The sequence below is a fragment of the Caretta caretta genome, chromosome 6 (genome assembly GCF_965140235.1).
Source record: "Caretta caretta isolate rCarCar2 chromosome 6, rCarCar1.hap1, whole genome shotgun sequence".
NCBI classification, from domain to species: Eukaryota; Metazoa; Chordata; order Testudines; family Cheloniidae; genus Caretta; species Caretta caretta.
In genome coordinates, this window is record NC_134211.1 from 8,055,314 (window position 1) to 8,077,944 (window position 22,631).

Here is a 22,631-nt window from a genome sequence, read left to right on the forward strand (position 1 = left end):
TTCTATCCTCCACTCTGGGACAGGAATGGAGTTTATTTGCTCAGCCTGATGTGCATCTCTCCCCTGTCAGGACCCCCTGATGCCATGAACATGTCCCTTGGTTTCTCTCTGGCTGCCCAAGGCTCCCAGTTCCTGGTAGGTACCACACCCAGGGGAGATGGGTGCTGGGACTGGGGTCTGACATTTTCTCCCTCATCATTCCAGGGGAAAGCTCCCTCCCCAAACCCCAATACTCATGGATGTTAGTAACTGGACGGTGTCAGTGTGGCTGGAGGAATGGTGCAGAGGTGACAACTGGGTGACGTCCCCATGACTACATGATAACTGTGTGAGGGCTGTTGGTAACTCCTGTAACTGGAGGGGTGGTAAAACAATGCAGTGGGGAATGGTGGTAGCCAGGTATCCTCACTTTGGCTAAAGTGATCGTGAGGTGGTGATGTGAGGGATGGAGGCAACTGGCTGATGTTACCATGGTGACAGTGACTGTGTGCTGAGGTATCAGGAAACGTTGTAACCGGGTTGCTGTCATGGTGACAGTGACTGTGCATGGACATAGCAGGGAGCACGGCAAGCCATGGCAACAGTGATTGGACACTGCCATAGCAGGGAGTGTGGTAAGCAGATGATGCCCCCGTGTGTCTCTCCTGTCTCCTCTCAGAGTTAAGTGCTGGGACCTGGGGTGCCGACGTCCTGTCTGCCCCATGGGGGTCCCTGCCCTGGCAGGGCCTTTCCCTGCATATCCATGGGAGGGGGAAGGGATCAGGCCCCAGGCTCTCTTCCCCACCCTCACTGCTCTGTTGAGAGGGGAACCTACTGACCCGCTGCCTTTTCGTGCCCCGTGGTGCACCGGGCCTGTGGGGAGAACATGTATGTCAGTCACTGCTGCTTCCCTCTGCAGCAGAGCTTCTGGCAACTCCAGCGCATCCTGGACACCCAGCCAGGTAAGCGGTGACCCGGGGGTGTGTATGGGGGGGACTTACACCCTGGGTTCCTGGGTGGGTACAAGGGCCGTGGGGAGGTGGAGGGGAGATGGGTCTAGAGGGGCCCAGGGTCTGATATGGGTTGGGATACCAGGCTAGGTGGGCCCATTGGTTTGATTCAGGATGTCAGTAGGAACTTGGAGTCAGGACTCCTGGGTTCTGTCCCAGCTCTGGGAGGGGGAAGGGTGTATTTTTTTCATGCCAGTGCATGTCATGGTCTACTCTCAGGACCCCTTCATGGCAGGGACGGGATGATATTGCGACAGAGGGGCCGAGGGGGTCTGATCGGGGTGGCCAGCAGGGGGCAGGATATCAGCTTAGATGCGCCCATTGGTCTGGTCTAGCTCTTTCTGTTGGGTTTCCCATGTTTGTGGAGTTGAGTCAGGACGTACTTCATTCCTGTCACTCTCAGAGTGCCCCAGACATGTCACAGACATAGCGCTCCTCGTTGATGGCTCGGGCAGCATCGCACCTGTGGACTTTGGAAAAATGAAGGCGTTTCTCACTGAGATCATGAAGCGTTTCTGCAGCACCGACACGCAGGTAATGGGCAGAAGCTGAACCCTGACTACGTGCCCTGCCCCTCGCAGTCAGTGCTGACCCCAATACCCCAGTGCGGCGCTAGGGGGCGCTGTGCTGCAGGGGGAGCAGTAAAGGATTTTGCATCCAAAACCAGGAAAAAATTCCAACAGAACCACTACGTCCCGACTGCCTCAGCCCTTAACTGAGTCTGATGCCTGCTTTTCTTACCCTCCACCCCTGGGGTTGTTTTTCTCTCTTCTCCCCGCCTCCCCTTGCAGTTCGCCCTCATGCAGTACTCCAATAAATATGAATTGCACTTCGACTTCATGGAGTACAGGAGAAGTCATGACCCCGATCACCTCGTCTGGACGATTGAGCAGCTTCATGGAACGACGTACACGGCCACAGCCATCCAGAAAGTCGTGTAGGTATTGCCTTCCTCCCCATGCTGACTCCACATGGAATGGGCTACAAGGACATGCAAGCTAAGGGATAGGGACTCAGGACTCCTGGGTTTTATCCCCAGCTGTGGGAGGGGACTGGGGACTAGTAGATTAAAGTGGGGTGGGGATGCTGGGAGCCAGGACTTTGGAGTTCGATTGCCAACTCTGAGCCTCTGTTGTGTTGTGACTTTAAGCAAGTCACACCCCTGCCCTATGCCTCAGTTTCCCCATCAGTAAAATGGGGACATGACGGTGACCTCCTTGTAAAGGACTTTGAGATCTGCAATGCCAAAGCAGCGGATGAGCGTTACGTTTTATTACATACCAATAACCCTCCCATGCATTCCCCACCCCCCTTTTCCAGGCGGCAGCTGTTCACCTCTGGGAGAGGCGCTCGGGATGAGGCCACCAAGGTTCTCATTGTGATCACAGATGGGCAGAAATACAACGACCCGCTTTCTTATTCAGACGCCATCCCCGAGGCTGAGAGAGCTGGGATCATCCGCTACGCCATCGGGGTGAGCCGTGGCTGTGCGGAGAACTAGTAGGGATCTGAGCCCCTGTCCAGGTTCCCACCAGATAAGGGAGAAGAACTGACCCTGGGTTGTAACTGGGTCAACATGTGACGTTACAGGAGAGCTGGAGCTCCTCTGTTGTTCAGGTTGAGCCAAGCTTTCTAGTTAAAGGTTGGGTTTTCTGACTGCCCTACGATACACGTGCTGACTCAGATTGTCATAACATTTGGTTTGCCTCATGGGGATGCAGGTTAAGATTAGTGGTCTAAATTTGGGATCATTTGAACAAGGGGTTTCTGAGATATAGCCCCCCCCCTTAAACAGCAAAGTCACCCGGTTCTTATAAAGTCTTTTTTGCACGCGCCTGGAGCTCAAACAACAGCTCTGATCCTCCCCAAACTGATCTCAGTCACTTGATGTTTCTCTCTGTTAAACTGCTGAGCCAAAGAGATTGAAATGGGCAGCAGCAGCAAGGAGAAGGGCAAGTTTACACGATACACTTAAGTCGAATTAAGTTACGTCGTCACACAGCCACCGCAGTAATTAAATTGGTTTTTCATGTCCACATTACTCTCCTGTCAGCGGTGCGCATCTTCACCGGGGACTTTTCACTGATTTAACTGTCAGTGCGGGGCGTTTTGGGGCTGAAGCCCCACGGCCTGGGGCCAACAGCTGGAGCCTAAGGCTATGTAAGCCACACAATGCCTATACGGACACTGCATACACTAACTACATTGACCTAAAAACAATGCCTCTTGTGGAAGTGGAGCTATGAAGTTGGTGTAGCGGGTGAGTTTCATGGGTGGGACTACATTTTACTGTAGCCACTTACAGAGTTAGGTCGACGTAAGTCCTACATCAACAAACTCAGGTCATAGATTCCCAGGCCAGAAGGGACTTTTGCGATGATCTAGTTTGAGGTGCTGTGTAGCACAGGGCAGAGAACTGACCCCAATAATCCCTGTTGGAACCAGAGCAAATCTTTTAGAAAACCTGCCAGCCTTGAGATAATAATTGCTAGGGATGGAGAATCCACCACGGCCTGTGGTGAGCTGCTCCAAGGGTTAATTCCCCTCATGGTTAAACCTGACACCTTATTTCCAAAAGGAATGGGTGTAAATTCCACTTCCAGCCATTGGATCTTGTTCGACCTTTGTCTGCTGTTTACGTCAGGCCCAGCGACGGGGAGGTGTCTGACTCCACCGCTGAACCGACTTCACACAACCCACCCGGACTAGTGCGGTGGTCCCAGCCCTTCACTCCTTGCCCTGAGGTGTCCCCCGGAGACATTGCAGCACTCACCCCTCACTACGCCCTGGAGATTGAGCCATGCAGGTCCCCAGAGTGCTGACAATCCCCATGGCAAGGAGACCCCTGTGCCCTGCTGCTGGGACAACCGACACAACTCAGTGCTGAAATGAGGCAGGGTCTATAACTCCAGGCTCCAGCAGCCCCCCACTCACCGGAGAAGCACATGGCGCTGGCTGAGCCGTGCCTCTAGAAGGCCCAGCAGAGCTCGGGGCGGGTGGGTGTTGGTCCAGGGCTCCCAGCTGTGACTGATGCCAATGCCCTGGTCTCCCCTGTACCTCCCTCTACTCCGTGAAGGTCGGCGAGGCCTTCTCCAGTGATACTGCCCAACAGGAGCTCCAGGAGATCGCCTCTGAGCCCACCAACGAGCATGTCTTCCGGGTGGACAATTTCGACACCCTCCAGAGCATCCAGAGCCAGCTGCAGGAGAAGATCTTCACCTGCAAAGGTAACAGAGCTGGGGCAGGGGCCACAGGGGCCCTGGGGCTTTAGAATGGGTTTTCAAGGTCGAGATGGCCGGCATATTGGGCTGCATTAGTAGGAGCATTGGCAGCAGATCGAGGGAACTAATTATTCCCCTCTATTTGGCACTGGTGAGGCCACATCTGGAGTATTGCATCCAATTTTGGGCCCCCCACTACAGAAAGGACGTGGGCAAATTGGAAAGAGTACAGCGGAGGTCAACAAAAATGGTTAGGGGCACATGACTTATGAGGAGAGGCTGAGGGGACTGGGGTTATTTAGTCTGCAGAAGAGAAGAGTGAGGGGGGATTTGATAGCGGCCTTCAACTACCTGAAGGGGGGTTCCAAAGAGGATGGAGCTCGGCTGTTCTCAGTGGTGGCAGATGACAGAACAAGGACCAATGATCTCAAGTTGCAGTGCGGGAGGTCTAGGTTGGATATTAGGAAACACTCTTTCACTAGGAGGGAGGTGAAGCACTGGAATGGGTTACCTAGGGAAGTGGTGTAATCTCCATGCTTAGAGGTTTGTAAGGCCCAGCTTGACAAATCCCTGGCTGGGATGATTTAGTTGGGTATTGGTCCTGCTTTTTGAGCAGGGGGTTGGACTAGATGACCTCCTGAGGTCTCTTCCAACCCTAATCTTCTATGATTCTGTGGCACGGGGAGCTGCTGGGAATCCAGAGCTGGGAGTGGTGAGAGCCTATGAGTAGTGTGATGGGATATACCTATACGGGAGCAGTGGGAAGCTGAGTTTCATCAACATACCCAGAACCTCTGGGGACATGAATGATGCTTCCCTTGGTAAGAACAAACCCAAAGATTTCCTCTTACCTATTTAAACAGTCCCTGCTCCTCACCCCAGAGGTGGCTGCCTCTTCATTCTGGGAAAGGGATCTCTGTGTAGCACTGTTTATGACACCCTGACACCCCAATATTCACCACTGTCATGTAATTAGGATATTTTTTGTACAAAGTATGTCTTGTGAGGGATTATTCTAAAAGTCTTGGTCTGCTAAAGATTAATCTCATTGGATTATATGTGTTATCGTTCTGTGTGAAGTTATGAAGTTTGGCTACATATGTGCTACTGAAACGTATGGCGAGGTTCACAACACCCACAAGCAGCCTTTCAGGTACAACAGTAAGAAGGCCAAAGAGTGTTAATGGCTTACTGAGGAAATGCACATAAGCACATGGATTACCCCAGGAACTGGGTACAATACAAACCTCTCAGAGATAGCACTACACAATGGGAACTGTTTGTCCCAGGTCACAGAAAAAGAGCTTTCCAGCGAGTGGGAAGAAGATATAAAAAGTGGACAATGATATCATGGGGGACATCACTCTCCCTACAACAATACACCTGGAAATATCTGAGGGGCAAGGATTGAACTGTGGGAAGTGATGGTCCCAGGGTAGAGGAATTTTTAGCCTGAGTATGAAAACCCGGGAAAGCCAAGGCAACTTGTGCCTTAAGAATGTGCTGCCTGTTTATCACTTAGGATGAGAATCTCCTTATCTGTATCCTACCTATCCAGTGTGTTATGATCAGTTTGCAGGTTTTATTTATTTATTAAGGTAATCTGCTTTGTTCTGCTTGCTTTCCCTTATAATCACTTACAATTAACCTTTTGTAGTTAATAAAGTTATTTCTTGTTTATAGTATAACCCAGTTTGTGCAATTCATACCAGGGGGGTGGGGGGGGGTGAAAGAAGCTGTGCACATCTCTCTCCACATTGAGGGAGAGGGTGAATTTTTAGGAGCTTGCACTGTGCAGATCTCTCTGTACAGTGTAAGACAGTATTGTTTCGAGTTTATTGCCCAAAAGGATGTGTACGTGAGTTCCAGGTGAGTCCTCTCACATAAAGCTGACTTCTTTCTGAGTCTGCAGCTGGGTGTGGCCCTTTCTGTGTGTGTGTGCTGCACGAGACCGGAGAGCCTAATTCAGCATAACAGGGAGAGGGAATCCAGGCTGGTGGAGCAGGAGAGGCTCAGTGAAAACCCAATACATCAAGTGGCATCCCAGACAGGGTGGTCCAACCAATCACACTGTTGAATGGCTGTTTCCCATGTCACCTCCTCATGTCTCTCTTTTCCTTTGAGGTTATTCATCTCAGGTCATCACAGCCAGCACCTACATGGTCGGAATCCCTCACTGCCAACGCACCGGCAAAGTCATCCTGTTAGCCAAGATACCAAGGGTGGGGAATGGACACCCAGATCAGAGCTGTCGGGAGAGCAGGTATGGGGAGTGTTACAGGTAATGTGGATTGTGGGTGTGAAAGAAAGAGAGCGCTGGGGAAGCCTGTAAGCTTTTGGCATCATGCAGTATTTGTGTTTGGCTTCACCTTCAGGAACGATTCGGTCAGAGAGCCTCAGGAAGGGATAAACTTGACTGGTTTAGAGAACTGCACCACAGCTGACATTCAGCATCTCTCCAATAATCCACTTCTGTTACCTTCACTTACAGTTTAGACGGAACTCATAAGGTGGCCCAGACCCACCAAGGGACTTAGGCGTTGTGATGCTGCATGGAGGCACCTGCCTCTGCCCGTGATCGATGAATGGGAGGAGGGGAGAGAGAGACACGGGCCCTCTTCACCTACCCCACATGTTGGGTCTCATCCAATAGGCATGCTCAGAGCTGCCAAGATATTCACAAACCAGCTGGAGGAGACAAAGAGAGGTTTCCCTTATAGCCTGGGGGTTAGAGTCCTCACCTAGGACACGGGTGACCCATGGTTCAAATCCCTGCTTTGCCTGATTAAGAAGAAGGATTTACCCATGTAGCTTCCTCTCTCAGGCTGTAGGGTGGTTGTGATTTGCATATGTTCTGTGGCCCAACTGATACTTAATTACTCAATTAACAGGGGAGACTGAGGGAGTCCACATCAGACTATCCCATAGCTTAGGGGTTAGAGCACTGAACTGAGAACTGAACTGAGAAATAGCAGGGTCCTATTCAATTCCTTCTCCTCTGATGACACCTACCAGAGGAGGAGTTAGATGGAGGAGAGCCTGTCTTCCCCGAGTTTGTGGACCATGCTGGGATGGCGGGGGGAGGGGGAAATGGGCACCGTGCAACTGCATGTTTAGAGTAAGACAGTAAGGCACAAGCCCTGCCATTGAGACAGCAACAAAGGAGCTTCTGCTGCAAAAACATAGGCACCAAGTCAGTTTAGGCACCTACAGGGGTCAGCAGTAGCCAGGCAGAGGTTTTGCAGCTCACAGAGGCAGTTAAGTCTGGGGGGTTAAGCACATACGTACCTTTGTGGATCTAGACTAGAGAGACTCAGGCAAGGAAATAACATTACTAGTGATATTAACAGTGTCTGAAAAAGATCACACTACACTAACAAAGTGAATTTCTCTAAAATCCAATTGCCTATTCGTGCCACCTAAACAAAACTTACAACAGTGGCTCAGTCAGTGATGAACTTGACTTGTGATAGCCCAGCCTCTAAAAAGAATTGCACCACAGTTAGCATTCAGCATCCCCATCCCTTCAAGATCTAGCTGCCTGTCTGTTCAAGAACACTTACAGAGATAGCCCCACCAGCTGCACTTTGGGAGGGTGAGGCTAAAGATGGAATGGACATTGGGACTGAATCCTTATCCCCAGAGGGTGGGAAGGGTCTCAGTGGGAGAAGAAGCAGGAGTTGACTAAATTGAGGGGGTGGCTTATCTGCCTCTCCAGATTGGCTCATATTTCGGGTGTACACTGTGCACTGTGGACCTCAACAGAGATGGGAACACGGACCTAGTTCTCATTGGAGCCCCCATGTACCATACACCCCTGAATGGAGGACGGGTCTATATCTGCCCGATCGACTTGCTGGTAAGAAAGAGGAGCGCAGCACTGGGGAAGATGGGTGGCCTGGGGTTCTTGTTTGCCTGGACTGCCGTGATGCTGTGACAATTAGTATTGCAGTGGTGGGCATGGCGCTCCAGGAAGCGGGGTAGAGGCTCAGTAGGGGGCGCTCTTCCCTCCCAGTCAGTTCTGGCCCCAGTGCCCCAGAGTTGGGGGTAGGGCACACTGTGCTGCAGAGAGAGGAAAAGGAGCTTGCTAGGGATCACTCTCTGATGACAGCAAGTGCTGATCCTTTCTCCATGTGTCTTTTTGGATTGGGCCTGCAGGGGACGACGATGTTCTGCAACAAGACACTACATGGGCAGACGGGGGAAGTGTCTGGGCGCTTCGGGGCCAGCATGTCTGAAATCGGGGACATCAGCGGGGACGGACACACAGATGTGGCCATTGGGGCTCCCATGGAGAATGACAATCGTGGGGCCTTGTACATCTTCCATGGGGAAAAGGGAGGCCTCAGTCCCCAGTACAGACAGGTGAGCCCAGCTCCTGCGGGGACGGGTCAGTACACAGCCCTGAAGGGACACCATGGGGCCCACAGCCCCTTAGTGCCCATTATACTGTGTACTCACCCCTTCTGCATCCCTTATTGCTCTCTCTGCCCTACAGCGCATCGAGGGGTCACGGTTTCCCAGCAGGCTGCACTACTTTGGCCAGGCCGTCAGTGGTGGGACAGATCTGACGGGGGATGGACTGCCGGACATCGCGGTGGGGGCACAAGGGCAGGTCCTGCTGCTGAGGTAAATAATGTTGCACTGCTCCAAACGACAATCTCAGGCCTTGTCTACACTAAAGCATATTTTTGATATAAATTATTCCAACGATCTGAAAGTGTAACAATTTCATCCCTATTCCATGTCCACACTGCGGTCCTCGTGTCAGCAGAGCGCATCCACACTTGGTACAGTCACACTGAGAGTGAGAGCAGTGCACTGCGGGTACCTATCTCAGTGTGCGACTCGCCACATTCCACAGCTGGGTGTTGTGTGATGGTGGAGTGGATCGCAGTGCATCATGGGTATGGAATCAATGTCCCATGATGCAGTTCTTTCTGTCACAGCAGTCTATGGGCTTTTGACTGCATTCTGTGGCATTTTTCAATGGTTCTTGTTTACTGTGAGCCTGCCATCTCCATCTGAAAAGATGGATCCTGCACTGATCTGTACTGTTGTGATAACTATTGCGAACAAATCGTGGATGGTCATGCAGTATATCATGAGCTCCCAATCTGAACAGGAACTAGAGATGCCTGACATGTTGTGTTCCATGGAAAGAAACAACACAGATTACTTTTGGCATTCATGGAGCAGCTGAACACAGTGGACTGTCGCTTTTGAGCTTGGGAAACAAGCACTGATTGGTGGGATCACACTGTTATGCAGCTCTGAGATGACGAGCAGTGGGTGCAGAACTTTCGGAGGCAGAAAACCACCTTCCTGGGACTGTGTACGGAGCTCACCCCAGCCCTGCAGTGCAAGGACACCAAAGTGAGAGCTGCCCTCTTGGTGGAGAAGTGCATGGCAATTGCAGTGTGGAAGCTGGTGACCCTGGACTGCTACCAGTTGGTTGTGAATCAGTTTGAAGTTGTGAAGTCGATTGCAGGGGCTGTGTTAATGCAAGTATGCACGGCCATTAATTGAATCTTGCTATGAAGGACCACGACTCTTGGCAATGTACGTGAAATAGTGAATGGCTTTGTAGAAATGGGATTCCCTAACTGCGGCAGGGTAATAGATGGAACGCATATTCCAATTTTGGCCATGGACCATCTTGTGAAGGAGTATATCAACAGAAAGGGGCACTTCTCCATGTTATTTCAGGCACCTGTAGATCACTGTGGGTGTTTTGCTGACATCAATGTGGGGTGGTCTGGGAAGGTGCATGACGTGCGCATCTTCAGGAGCACCGGACTGCACAGAAAGCTGCAAGCAGGGACTTTCTTTCCAGACCAAAAGATTCCAGTGGGGGATGTTAAAATGCCCATCATGATCCTGCTAGACCCAGCATATCCCTTACTCCCATGGCTCATGGAGCCTTAAATGGGAAGCCTGGACCGCAGCAAGGAGCTCTTCAACAGCAGGCTGAGTAGATGCAGAGTGACTGTGGAATGTGCCTTTGACACATTAAAAGCAGGCTGGCGATGCCTATAGGGAAGGTTAGATCTTAGTGAGGAAAACATTCCAATGGTCAGAGCTGCCTGTGGGGCTAAGGATGAAAAGCTTGCCTGGGGTGGAGTGCTGAGCCAGATCACCCGGCGGCTGATTTTGAGCAGCCAGATACCATGGCTACTGGAGGGGCACAATGAGGGCTATATCGAAGCAGGGAGGCTTTGAAGCAACATTTTGAGAATGAGAACCAGTAATCTGCCACGCTTCATTAAGCTCAATTATCTGTAGTGTAGACAAGGATGCACACAGTAGCAATACATTGTGTGTGTGTGTGTCTGTCTGTACTGGAGAAAGGCACAATGATCGCTTTGCTGCAGGGCCAGCGAGTTGCATGAGCCCGTGGTGCTCGAGCTCCAGGAATATTCCGGGCCTGGGGGCCCGGCTCCACCAAAGTTTGGGTCCGAGTTCCATCGCTGCCCCCACACGCCTCCCCAGTTCCTCTCCCGCCCTTGCTCCTCTTGGCTGAGGTGGCTGAGGTGGGGCTGAGGGCAGGGGAGTGCTGGTGCAGGGGTGGTGGTGTTCAGGGCACTGTGGATTTGTGCGTGAGGGTGCCGGACATCACGTGTCCGGGGAGTGTGGTGGTGGGGGGCTGTGTGGCACCCCAAACCCCCTCCTACTCCCAAACTCCCTCCCAGAACTGGCACCCCCTCCTGAACCCATACGCTCTGCCCCAGCCCAGAGCCCACACCCAGCACCCAAACTCCCTTCCAGAGCCTTAGGCAGGTATGTGTGTGTGGCGGGGTGGGGGTGGGGGAGGACAGGACTTGGACCTGTTCTGGGCACCACCAAAAATTATACAAACCTGCTGCCCCTGCTTGGCTGCTCCCTTCTCTGCCCCCCGGCATCTCCTCTAGTAGAGCTCTATATCCATAACTTGTCTCCATGGGGTGCTGTGAGCACCTCCAGGCTGGGTGGGAGGCTCAGGAGAGGGAGGGGTCCTGGCCCCATTGCAGAGAGCAGATGGGTGATGGTTCTGTTCCCCCCATGGCAGGTCCCGGCCGGTGCTCAGAGTCAGGGTCTCCATCAGCTTCCAGCCCCCCACGATCCCAACCTCGGCCTTCGACTGCCAGGGGCAGGAGCAGCTCAACACAGAGGCCAGCAGGGCAGAGGTCTGCTTCACCATCACTAAGAGCACCATGGACAGCCTAGGTCAGGCCATACCCCCCCACCCCCTGTTCCCTTGCACTCTGAGCCAGCCAGTTCCCTGCCCTGGAGCTGGACTGGAGCTAGTGCCCCGTAGAGGGGAAAGGCCCCGTGTCCCATTTCCCCTTTAGGTTCCCACTCTGTCTCTCTCTGTCCCTCATTTCCCCTCCCCCTTAGGTGACAGGATCTCCAGCACCATCCAGTACAGCCTGGCCCTGGACCCCGGGCGGACTAATATCCGAGTCACCTTCGACTTCACCTGCCCTGTCCTGAGCAGGGAGCTGCGGCTCGGCATCGAGACGAGATGTGAGACGTACCGGATAATGTTTCCTGTGAGTGTGGGAGAGTCATAATTTCTTTCCCTCCCACTGTGTCTGCCCCTCCAACTCTGCCCCTCGCATCCAAATCACCCAGAGAACAAACTCTCTCCAGGTCCCACCCAGTGCCCAGCCCCCCATTACCCTTCAGGGGCCCGACATGTCTCTCTGTCTCCCCAGCTCTGCCCAGAGGACACCCTGACCCCCATCACCCTGCGTCTCAACTACACCCTGAAGGGGGATCCCATCGCTGCTGCCAGCTGCCTCAGACCCATCCTGAGCGAGGACTCTGCACTGGTGTCTGCAGGCTTGGTAAGGTGCCAGAGCCAGGCCCCGCGGTGGGTCTGCTGCAGGGATCGAACCAGTGACGTTGGCATTCCAAAGCGAGAGACTGCAAAGTTCAGAGCCAGCAGCAGCTTCCTAAACCCCTTCCAGAGTGTAGGCACTGGGGGGCGACAGAGACGGAGGCCGAGTTTGCCTTGGCTACGGACCTGTCTCCGCTGGGTGGGAACATTCCAACTTCTCCTCAAAGTTCCCAAAATTTCTGTCCAAAAACCAAAATATTTTTTGCTAAAAACATGATTTTTGCTGAAAATTTTTCAAAACTTATTTTGGCCAGAGCCCCTTAGAGGGGAAAGGCCCCACGCTCTGTTCCCCATCCCTCCGCGAGCCAGGCAGGCCCCCTGTCCTGGCACCCCTAGAACTGTGATACTTTTTCTGGCCAGAGCCGGGAGGGGAAGGGGGAGGAGGGGTTTGGGTGAGTGGGTGGGTAGCAAGGGCAGGGCAGATGATGGGTTCAGCTGTCCCCTGTGTAGGGGACTGGGAGGTGCTGGGGTAACTGGAGGGCCCCTGGGTCCCTGCAGTGTCACTCTGGCAGATGGTGCTGCAGCCCTCTCCCCATTGACCCCTGCCCTCCTGGCCTCCCCCCAGCTCCCATTTCAGAAGGACTGTGACATGGATGGCCGCTGCGATGACCAGTTAGGAGTCTCTTTCAATTTCTCTGGGTAAGTCACCAAATCCTCTCCACAAAAACACCCGCCATGGGGGGACTTGTCCAGCTTGATCACAGTTTGGATTTCCAGTGCGGATGGATCCTGGGTAGGGGGCACTGCTGTGGCGAAGATTGCAGCACTGGGGTCCCTGGCTGGGCACTGCTAGAGGAAGTTCACAGAGCAGCCAGGGCACTGCCCTGAGGAAGCTCACCCCTTTGTCTCCCCCTTAGCTTGAGCACCCTGGTGGTGGGCATTAGCCCTGAACTCAACATCACCGTCTCCATTGAGAACCGCGGGGAGAATTCCTACAGCACCACGGTGCGGTTCTTCTACCCGGCCGCACTGTCCTACCGCCGGGTCCTGCTGCTCCAGGTACCCCAACACACCAGGCATGAGGGGCAGGCTCTGCAGTGGGGAGCCGTGCTGCAGAGAGTGGGCAGGGGACTTGGCAGGGGATGCTGCTCTGCAGGGAGCAGGTGGGGGACTCCGCAGGGGGCACCGTGCAGGAGGGAGTGGGCTGGGAACTCAGTCTGGAGTGTCGTGCTGCAGGGAGTGGGTGAGGGCTTGGCAGGTGGTGTCGTGATGCAAGGAGAGGGCAAGGGGCTCAGCAGCGGGCACTGTGCTGCAGGGAGTGGTCAGGGCATCAGCAGGGGGCGCTGTGCCGCAGGGAGCGGGTAGGGGGCTTAGCACGGGGTTCTGTGCTCCAGGGAGGAGATGGGGGACTCAGCAGGGGTCTGTGGCCCTCTGTCTCACTGGCTGGTCCCCTGTGCTCAGTCTAACAGGAGGCCCCTGGCCATTAAGTGCAGCTTGGCGGAGGGCTCAGAGGAACAATCTCAAAGGAACAGCACCTGCCACATCAACCTCCCCATCTTCTGGAGCGGGGCCGAGGTAGGGACGGGCCCTGGCCTGTGGACTCCCCAGGGGTGAGCCCAGCTGGGAGCAGAGAGCGGCAGTTCCCAGGAGTCAGCCCAGCCCGTGACAAGCGATGTGCTGGGGAAAGTGCCCGGGGGAGCCCGGAGAATCAGTGCAAATAGAGCCCTGAAATCACTCCAGGGCTGGGGTCCGGCCCTGCCGGGGCTGGAAGCCAAGGGCCAGACTTGGGGGGCTGGAAATCAGGCTTCACTGGTGGAGAAAAAAACAAAGGGCGGGGCTGTTGCCTTCCTCATTTGGGGTCCTTAAAATGACGGTGAATGGGGTGTTGCCATGGCATGGAGCCGGCTGAGATCTCTGGACCCCAAACCAGGTTAACGTTGTTTAATGTTGGACAGGGACAGGGTCATGTTAACACCATTTGCCGCTCTGGGACCATTTGTTCTAAGTTCATACAAAAGCCCCCCACCGTCCTCCGTGCCTGCCCCGCCCCCGCAGTCTCTGGCAGTTCCCCAGGCCCTGAGTCCACTGGCTCTCTCACCCCCCCACCCCGGTGTATTTTCCAGGCCATCTTTGTCACCACTTTCGCTGTCTCCTCTGAGGCCGACCTGGGGGACAGGCTGCAGATCACGGCCACTGCCAGCAGGTGAGGGGGCCGTGCAGGGCCAGGGGTGCGGTGGGGGGGCAGTGGGAATGGGCCGTGCATGGAGCAGGACGATGCAGAGGCCTGTGGTGCAGCCTCCCTGCACAGTTAACTGGCTCCATCTCCTCACATCTCTCCCCTTTGCCCTCCCCTCCCCACAGTGACAATGGTGGCCCCATCACCGAGCGCATGATTCACCGGGCAGAGCTGCCGGTCAAGTACGGCATCTTCGTCATCCTCACCAGGTAGGTCCGTGCGGAGACAGAGGGGAGAGCGCCCCCTGCTGGGCCCCCTGTTCCCTGCAGCACAGCGCCCCCTGTTGAGCTCGTCCCTGAAGCACAGTGTCCCTAGCGCTGCACGGGGTCATAGATGCCAGCGCTGACTGCAAGGGGAGAGCGCCCCCTACTGAGTCCTTCCCTGTAGCACAGCGCCCCCTTCTGGACATGACACCCCACCGCCACTCTCCAGCCCCATCCAGCACACTCCCGTCTCTCTCCTTCCTTCCGTCCTTTTCCTCCCCCAGCCTCGAGGAGTCGACCAAGTACGTCAACTTCTCTGTCGAGGACGCAGGGACAAGTGTGCCAGTGACACATGGGTACGAGGTGAGGCCAGTGGCACAGAGTGCGAGGGGGGAGATGGGGTAAGAGGGAGGGAGTGGAACTGCCTGAGTCAGATTTAGTGGCTTAGAGCACAGAGAGATGAAGGTGGGGGTGGGCAGGGAGCCAGGACTCCTAGGTTCTACCCCCAGCTCTGGCAGGGGAGTGGGGTCTGAGGGTCAGAGCGGGGGCTGGGGATCAGAGCTCCTGGGTTCTCTTCCTGCAGTGCCCTGTAGCGAGTCTGTTTCTTTCAGGTCAAGAACCTGCGGCAGCGAAGCGTCCCCATCTCGGTCACGTTCCAGTTCCCCGTGGAGCTGAGCGGGGTCCGGGTGTGGGACGCCTCTGAGGTCGTCCCCTCCAAGGTACCTGCCTCTCCCTGCCCTTGTGTGTGTGAGATGGGCCCAGTGACACCTGCTCAGCCCTACAGCGCCCCCTGCTGGGACAGGCTGCCTGGGGGAGAACGACCTTCCCCAGGTCCTTCCCCAGCCCCTGAGCCAGCCAGTCCTGTGTGCTGGTGCCAGATTGGTGCTGGTGCCCCCTAGAGGGGAAAGGCCCCATGTCCCATTCCCACCCCCATTAACACCGTGTCTCTCTCCCTCCCCAGCCCGAGCTGGCTCAGTGCACCAGTGAGGCTGAAATGCCGGGTTCGAAGGACTTTGTGAAGCAGATGAGCGAGCGCCCCCTGCTGGTGAGTATGGACCGGTGCGGATCCCAGCCACTCTTCTCCCTCTGCACTAGCTCAGACAGCAAGTGCTATAGATAGACCCAGACCCGCATGGCTATGCTGAGCCCCTGCACACCCCCTGCCCTACCCGGCGATATCCTTCTGCCCCCAGGACTGCTCCGTGGCCACCTGTAAGAAGATCCGGTGCAGAATCGCCTCCCTGGAAATGCGGCAACCGCTGGAGTTTGTGATCAAAGGGAACGTCAGCTTCCAGTGGGTCTCCCAGGTATGAGAGCTTCCTCTGCCTCTCATCAACAGGCGAGGGATCCCCCCCATGTGAACAGCCCCTGAGCCCCTCCCCAGAGCTGGCTGCATCTCAGTGCCGGGCAAGTGATTGCTCCGATGTGAACAGCCTGTAAATTGCTCTGGGTCCCCCTGGGACAATGCTCTGGGCTGGTTTGTGTCATTTCTGGTCAGAGACGGTGAATTTCTCCGTTCCAGACTCAGCAGCAGAAAGTGAGTCTGGTGAGCGAGGCCCGGATTGAATACGAGGAGAAGAAATACACCCAGAAGGAGGGATTCGTCCAGCGCCAGGTACCAGAGTGACTGCGCCCGGGTTAGAGAGAGCATTGGCTAGTGGTTAGAGCTGGGAGCCAGGACTCCTGGGTCCTGTCCCTGCTCTGGGAGGAAGTGAGGTCTGGGGATTTAGAGCAGGGGTGATTGATGGTGCCAGGACTCCTGGGTCCCCATCTCACACCTCCTCTCCCCCAGGTGCAGACGTTGGTGGAGCGCTCCGAGGTCTATAACAACCTGCCCATCATCGTGGGGGCCTGATCCTGCTGGCTCTCATCACTGCAGCCCTCTAGAAGGTGAGGGTGCAGGGCTTGGACCCCTTCCCCCACAGCCCATCACCCTGGGGGTGGGGCCTGTGGTTCTCCCAGCTGGTGGAGAAGGGGCAACGGCCTTTCCTTCAGAGGTTCCCACAGCCTGTCCCTCCTCCTCCTCGACCATGGGCCTGTGTGTGTCTGGCTCTCACCATTTCCCCCGGCTGTCTCCTTCCAGTTCGGCTTCTTCAAGCGCCAGTACAAGCAGATGATGGAGGACGCTGTGGAGGGCGAGGGGCCTCGCCTGACCCAGATTGCAACCGCTGGCAACCCCCCTGCTTCCGATGCCCCAAAACAATACCCCCCCCATGCGCTCCCCTAGATGGGTCACAGAACCCCCAAATTTTAATTGCTGAAGCTGGGCACCCTCACTCTGCCCCCCTCCTTGTCCCCCTCCCCCACAGGCACGAGTTGCCAATGTTGGCACCCCCCCCCCGGCTTTGCCTCCCTCTGGGTTACTCCAGATCCACCCCTGCCCCCTTATGTTTGCCACCTCCAAGACGCAGAAAGACCGGCCACTGCCCATCCCCAACCAACAAAAGAGGTCCGAGTGCCAACTCGAGCTAATTGTTATTCAAATTAGGCTGGGCAGAATTCTATAAACCTTTTTATCATTTTAGTGGCGCACACTGAGGATACGTTCACAGGCATTTTTTTAGAACTCTATTGATTTACATTTTGATGTGGAAACTTGTGGGGTTTAAGCTTCCCACCCCCATTTTTATCAATTTAAATGATCACGGTTGTGGGAATTCGTGTGTGTTTGGGGTCAGGCCATATGTGACGGTCAGACTGTTATTTAGTAGCAGTCGAGGTTGACATTCAGAAAGGTAAAGCTTTATAACAATGCTTGGAAGGACTGGATTTTTACTGGTAAATGTTGAATTCATCACACACCGGCAAACTGGGGGCAAAATATTTCCATTGCTAATAATCGAAATTTTCCTCTTGAGAACATATCGGAGTTAAGGCTATTTACTTTGTATATTTTGACACAAGATGTTGATAATTTGTGTTTGAAAAGTTATAAAATGTGACCTTTTAAAATCAACATTTGTTGGCTTTACAGAATTTGGGTTTGATTCCCCCCACCCTGCCCCCAGTAATTTTCCACAACTAAAAATTTAAATGAATAAAAATCAAAAAATTTTGATCAGAAATAAACAGTACTGTCCATGGAAACTATTTTTAAAAAGAATTCTGCCAAGCCTATTTATAACCTTTAAAAACACAAATTGTCAACATCACATGTCAAATTGTACAATGTAATTATCCTGAAAGCAGCCCCAGTGACACCCACACGGCCACAAGTTTTCTCGACAATAAGGTGGGACATTAGAAAATTCTCCAGGAACAGTTTTCTTTCTTTGTCTAGCTGCATGTTTTGATTGTGATTGACAGAAATGTTTTCCCTTGGTTTTGGGGGGTGCGCGGTGAAACTGATGATTGCTGACAATTACCACTAAAAATCTCATTGTCCCAAGCTAAAACACGGAGTGAGCGGGCAACAAAAACGACCCCAAAACCCCCAAACCTCTGCATAGGTTTTCCTATGTTCTCTTAGGGAATGACAGATCCTCAGAGCGGCATTCTCCTGCCCTGGAGAGAAACTAACAAATGCATAAAGGATGAATGGCGCTTCCCTTTGGGGAATAGAAGAGATGTTCAATGGTGAACAGGGGAGAGGCTCTGGCCCTTTTCCCCACAGCTGTGACCACAGCTGTTCTTTCTGACACGTAACTCAGGGAGCCCTTGCCTTGCTCATCATGAGCCCCCATACCCGGCGCCTCACAGGAGCTACAGCCCGGGAGGGAGCCTTCCCCCCAGCGTCCCCTCCCAGGAGACCCTGCCTCTCCCACCCTGCACCTACCCCTCCCTGTTGGTGAGCTGTGAGTGAAGCTCACTACGTGGCGCTGAGAGGAGCTGCCGTGGTTCGGCAGGCTAAGTAGGGCCAGCTGCGCTCCCAGCCACATGTCTTGCATGGTAGATACAAATTCACTGCACGGGTGGCTGTCCATACTCACGTCCGGCGGAGGGACATCAAACCCCAATACATTAAATCTTTTCACTGGCAACAGGCAAGGCAGGACAAAAACCGGGCAGGCCAATTAAAAATCATCCAGGGGGCAGCATTATGTGGGACACTCCGGATCCATATCCTGATGCCCCTTGCTGAACTTGAAATCTCCCACCCAGAGCGTCCCTGGCAGGGCTGGGAGCCCGGACTCCTGGATTCTATCCCAGGAGCTGTGGAAGGGAGTGGGATCTAGTGGGTTAGGGCAGGAGGCCCACTCTCGGCTGGCATCTGAGCCACGCTCGGCACAATGGTGGCCGGTTCTTGGCCGGCGTCTGAGCCACGCTTGGCACAACGGGTCCCTGATCTCAGCGGGGCCTTGAGGTGCTACTGGGTTACTTCCAATAAATCCAAGCTCTCAGAGTCATTCACCTGTCTTGTCTGAAGTCTCAGGTCACTTCAAACTGTCTCTAAATAGTGTGTGTGTGTGTTTGTGGGAGTGAAAGGGGCTGTGCTGTCCAAGCTTCCACACCACACAAGGAAATGAAATCACTTTTAAAACTGATTGAAAAGGAAAAAATAAATGTCTCTGTCCTGCAGGTTTAGCCTGAGGAACTCCCTGCCACATGCAGTAATGAGGCTGGGACCAAATACATTCCTGTATTCACACCCTACGTACTATTGTAATAATCTTTGTACAAAGTATGCCTTGTGAGAGTTATAATTTGAAAACTCACAAGTTGTTGATCAGTATTGTCCTGATAAGATATGTGTCTCAACATTGTATGTAAAGTTTTATAAGATTTCCCTGTATTATGTTACTGACCCGTGTTCCCAACCCCACAGCCTTGCTCATGCAGAAGTTGGCAACCAGGTGTGGTCTCGAGAAAGGAATGTGCCTGCCTGAATTTGCATTTAATCAGTAAACCGTCATCAAGAAGGAAGGGAAACAAAGGAAGCTCAAAGGTGTGAGGAAAAGCCAGCTGTGAACATCCTTCCACATAAACTCTGTGTCTCGTAGTCCGCAGCTGGAAATGTTTTTCAACAGTGGGACTGAAACTATAAAAAGGAGGGACAACCCCTCCTTCCCTGTCTATGGCATTCACTACACCTGAAGAGAGAAAGGAAGTATTCACTAGATGCTGAGGAAGAGGGTCTGATGTACACAGTTTGATCTGGAAGGCAGCTGAAAGCATGTGGTGAGAAACTTTGCTTGAAGAGGATATAGTTTAAGTTAGGCACTAGTAAATGTTTCATCTTTATTTTCTTTGTAACCATTTCTGACTTTTATTCCTCATTAGTTGGATTCACTTAAAATCTCTCATTGTAGTTAATAAACTTGTTTTATTGTTTTATCTAGTCTAGTGTGTTTGAATTGAAGTATCTGGGTAATTCTGTTTTGAGGTGGTAAATTGTGTGCACAGGAATAATCTTACAGGAATAATGGATTTAATATAATTTGTAGTGTCCAGGAGAGGGCTGGGCAGTACAGGACATAGATTTCTGGGAGAAAATCTAAGACTGGGTGTGTGTTGGGGTCACCCTGCTGTATAACCCAGGCTGGTGAGAGCTAGAGTGTAACCCAGGTGTGGTTGACAGGCTGCAGTTACACACTGACACTCAGGGCTGGCTTTCATGCTCTTAGGCTGTTTGTGAGTGGCCCAGGTGGGAATTATTTTGGCGAGACTTTGTAAGACACCCAAGGCTGCAGGGCCGGGGGGTGACAGAGCTGCTCATTAGCCTGGATTGTACCCTGGCATGCCAGAGATGTGTAAACAGGACTCTCACATGGGAGTAAAGGGGTTCTATTCTCTCGGTGTTTGGCACTGGCGTGACCGCTGTCGGAATGCTGTGTCCACTAAGCAGTGTGACATAATGTCTGTGCCACTCAGGAAAGACAAGAAGTTCAGGCACTTCAGTGCTATAAGGCCTATGTCATCACTGCCGTGACGTAATTAATCTAAGCAGCCCATGGTGTATGCTCACCCACAGTCATTCCTCAAGCCTACTATGGGCTTTCAGGTCCTAGAGAAGTGTGTTTCCCAGTTAGTCTCATTAAAGTTCCTAAATTCCCATCCATCCTCTTGGTAGAGGGCTGGTGGGTTCATTTTGTGCCTCCTTAATGATAAAATATCACAACATTTTTTTCAAAGCAGCTCTTGTTTTTTTAAATAGCAAGTCTTCCAGCCGCACTTGACACCCCTGCTTCCCCCTCTGTAAAGCTGAGCTGGTCACTTGGCCTCTGGTCTCCTTGCACCATAACAAAGACCTTGGAGGGCCGTGACAAGCATTCATAAAGTGCTCCATATAGTAAATCGTCATTAGTTTTAGTCCACAGGGATTGTTCTCTCCTTCTCTTTCTAGAACTATGTAAAATGAAAAAGGATGCCCAAGAATAATGTTGGAAACTGCCCTTCTCCCCCATTTCCCATCCTGCTGATGTGTCTTCCCTGGTGCACCTAGTACAGAGCCTTGTGAGTTTTCTAAATCAAAGTTCTGTCTGGGGCTGGAGGCTTTTGGGATACATTTTAGGGAATACCTAGTGTACAAAAGTACGGTGAGACGGGTTTTAGAGCACCCAAACTGCTCTTGTGCATTCAGCCTAGCCGGATGATTGTGTGTTGGGGCAGGGCAGGAGGACGAACTTGATTCCCCTTGGGAAAATGACAGTGACTGAAATATCCTTGGATAAATTCTCAGTTCCTGGTCTTTAGTCACTTCCTAGTCTGCCCAGGGTTTCCTTTTACAGTCTGAATGAAATGTATTCAAGTTGTAATCACAACCACCATGTGACATTGCACCTCATAATGCTTTACGGAAATATGCTTATGAATGTATATATGACTGTAACCAGGCACAGACTCACCGGCGGCGGCCCCTGCTGGTCATCTCCAGGAATTAGCTCACCAGCCTCAAGAGCACCTTCTTCAGGCCAGTGTCTCGCCTTACTGCTGGCTCCCGTGTCCCTCCTAGGACCCCGGTGCCCCTTTCACTGTGTGCTTCCCCTTGGCAGTACCCCACAGTTCTGGGTCTCCCTCTCCCAGGGGAACCCCCCACCCACTATCCCTACCTCGCCTCAGTTGTAGGCTCCTTCCAGTCACCAGTTAGCCTCCACGCCCTGGGGCAGACTGCAGTATGAGCCACTCACCACAGGCCAGGTTGGGTTTGGACCTGCTGCCTCTGTCTAACCTTGGGCTGTCCCCTGCAACTCCAGTACCTGTTGGGCCTAATGCTAGGCCGCAGACTGGGGCTTTCCTGGCTGGAGCTCCCCAGCTCCTCAGGCCCTTCCCCAGCCATGCTCTAATCTGGGTACTCTGCTTAGGTTGCCGCAGCCAGGTCCCTCCTTCTCAGAAGCTAGAGAGAGTCTCTCTGGGCTTCTGGCTTACAGCCTTTATAGAGCCAGCTGGGCCCTGATTGGGGCATGGCCCCCCCAGCTGAGGCTGCTTCCCCAATCAGCCCTGCTGCCTTTCTTCTGCAGCAGCCCTCTCTCAGGGCTGTTTTAACCTCTCTGGCGTTGAGTGGGTGTCCGCCCCGCTACAATGACATAACTGGAATATGTTTTATGCTACATATGCCATGTAACATATCTCTGCAATGGTTATGATCTACTGAGTATATTCATCCTATTTGTATGCATGTATCATTTTTGTATTTGAAACTATGAATACTTGTTTGATTTTGAGTAGCCTTAGTAAGGCATTTGGTCAGCTTCTTAAGAAAGGAATTTGCGAGTTAAGTGCCCAATCAAGAAACACTTAATGGACAATGGAACCTTAGAAGACTCCAATCTACATAAGGAGTCTACCTGGGGGCGTTCAAGGTAGCATGTGAACAATGGCTGCCACCTGTAAAGTTCTGAGTCATGCACGGACATGTGACTTGCCCATGGGACTCCAAAATTCCATCTTGGAGCTGAATTCTGGATAGGAGAGAGGAGGGGGTCTCCACCCACAAGAGAAAGTCTATTTAAGCACCTGGGAGATCCCTCCATTTTGTCTTCAGCTGGCTTAAGAGATAGCCTCTCCATCCCCAAAGGATACCTGAAAGAAACTGGAACAAAGAACAGTAACCACAGGGGTGTGAGTGACTACTAGACCCAGACTAGATGGAGACTAGTCTGTAAAAGAAGCTTACTGGAACATCATTGAGGGTGAGATTTCTTCTGTAATCACAAAAAGAAAAGGAGCACTTGTGGCACCTTAGAGACTAACCAATTTATCTGAGCATAAGCTTTCGTGAGC

General features: G+C 52.9%; 1 pseudogene; it reads left to right on the top strand.

The window, feature by feature from the left end:
- Window positions 1-19,745, top strand: part of LOC125638283 (integrin alpha-D-like) — a 33,804-nt pseudogene extending 14,059 nt beyond the window's left edge.
- The last annotated feature ends 2,886 nt before the right edge of the window (window positions 19,746-22,631 follow it).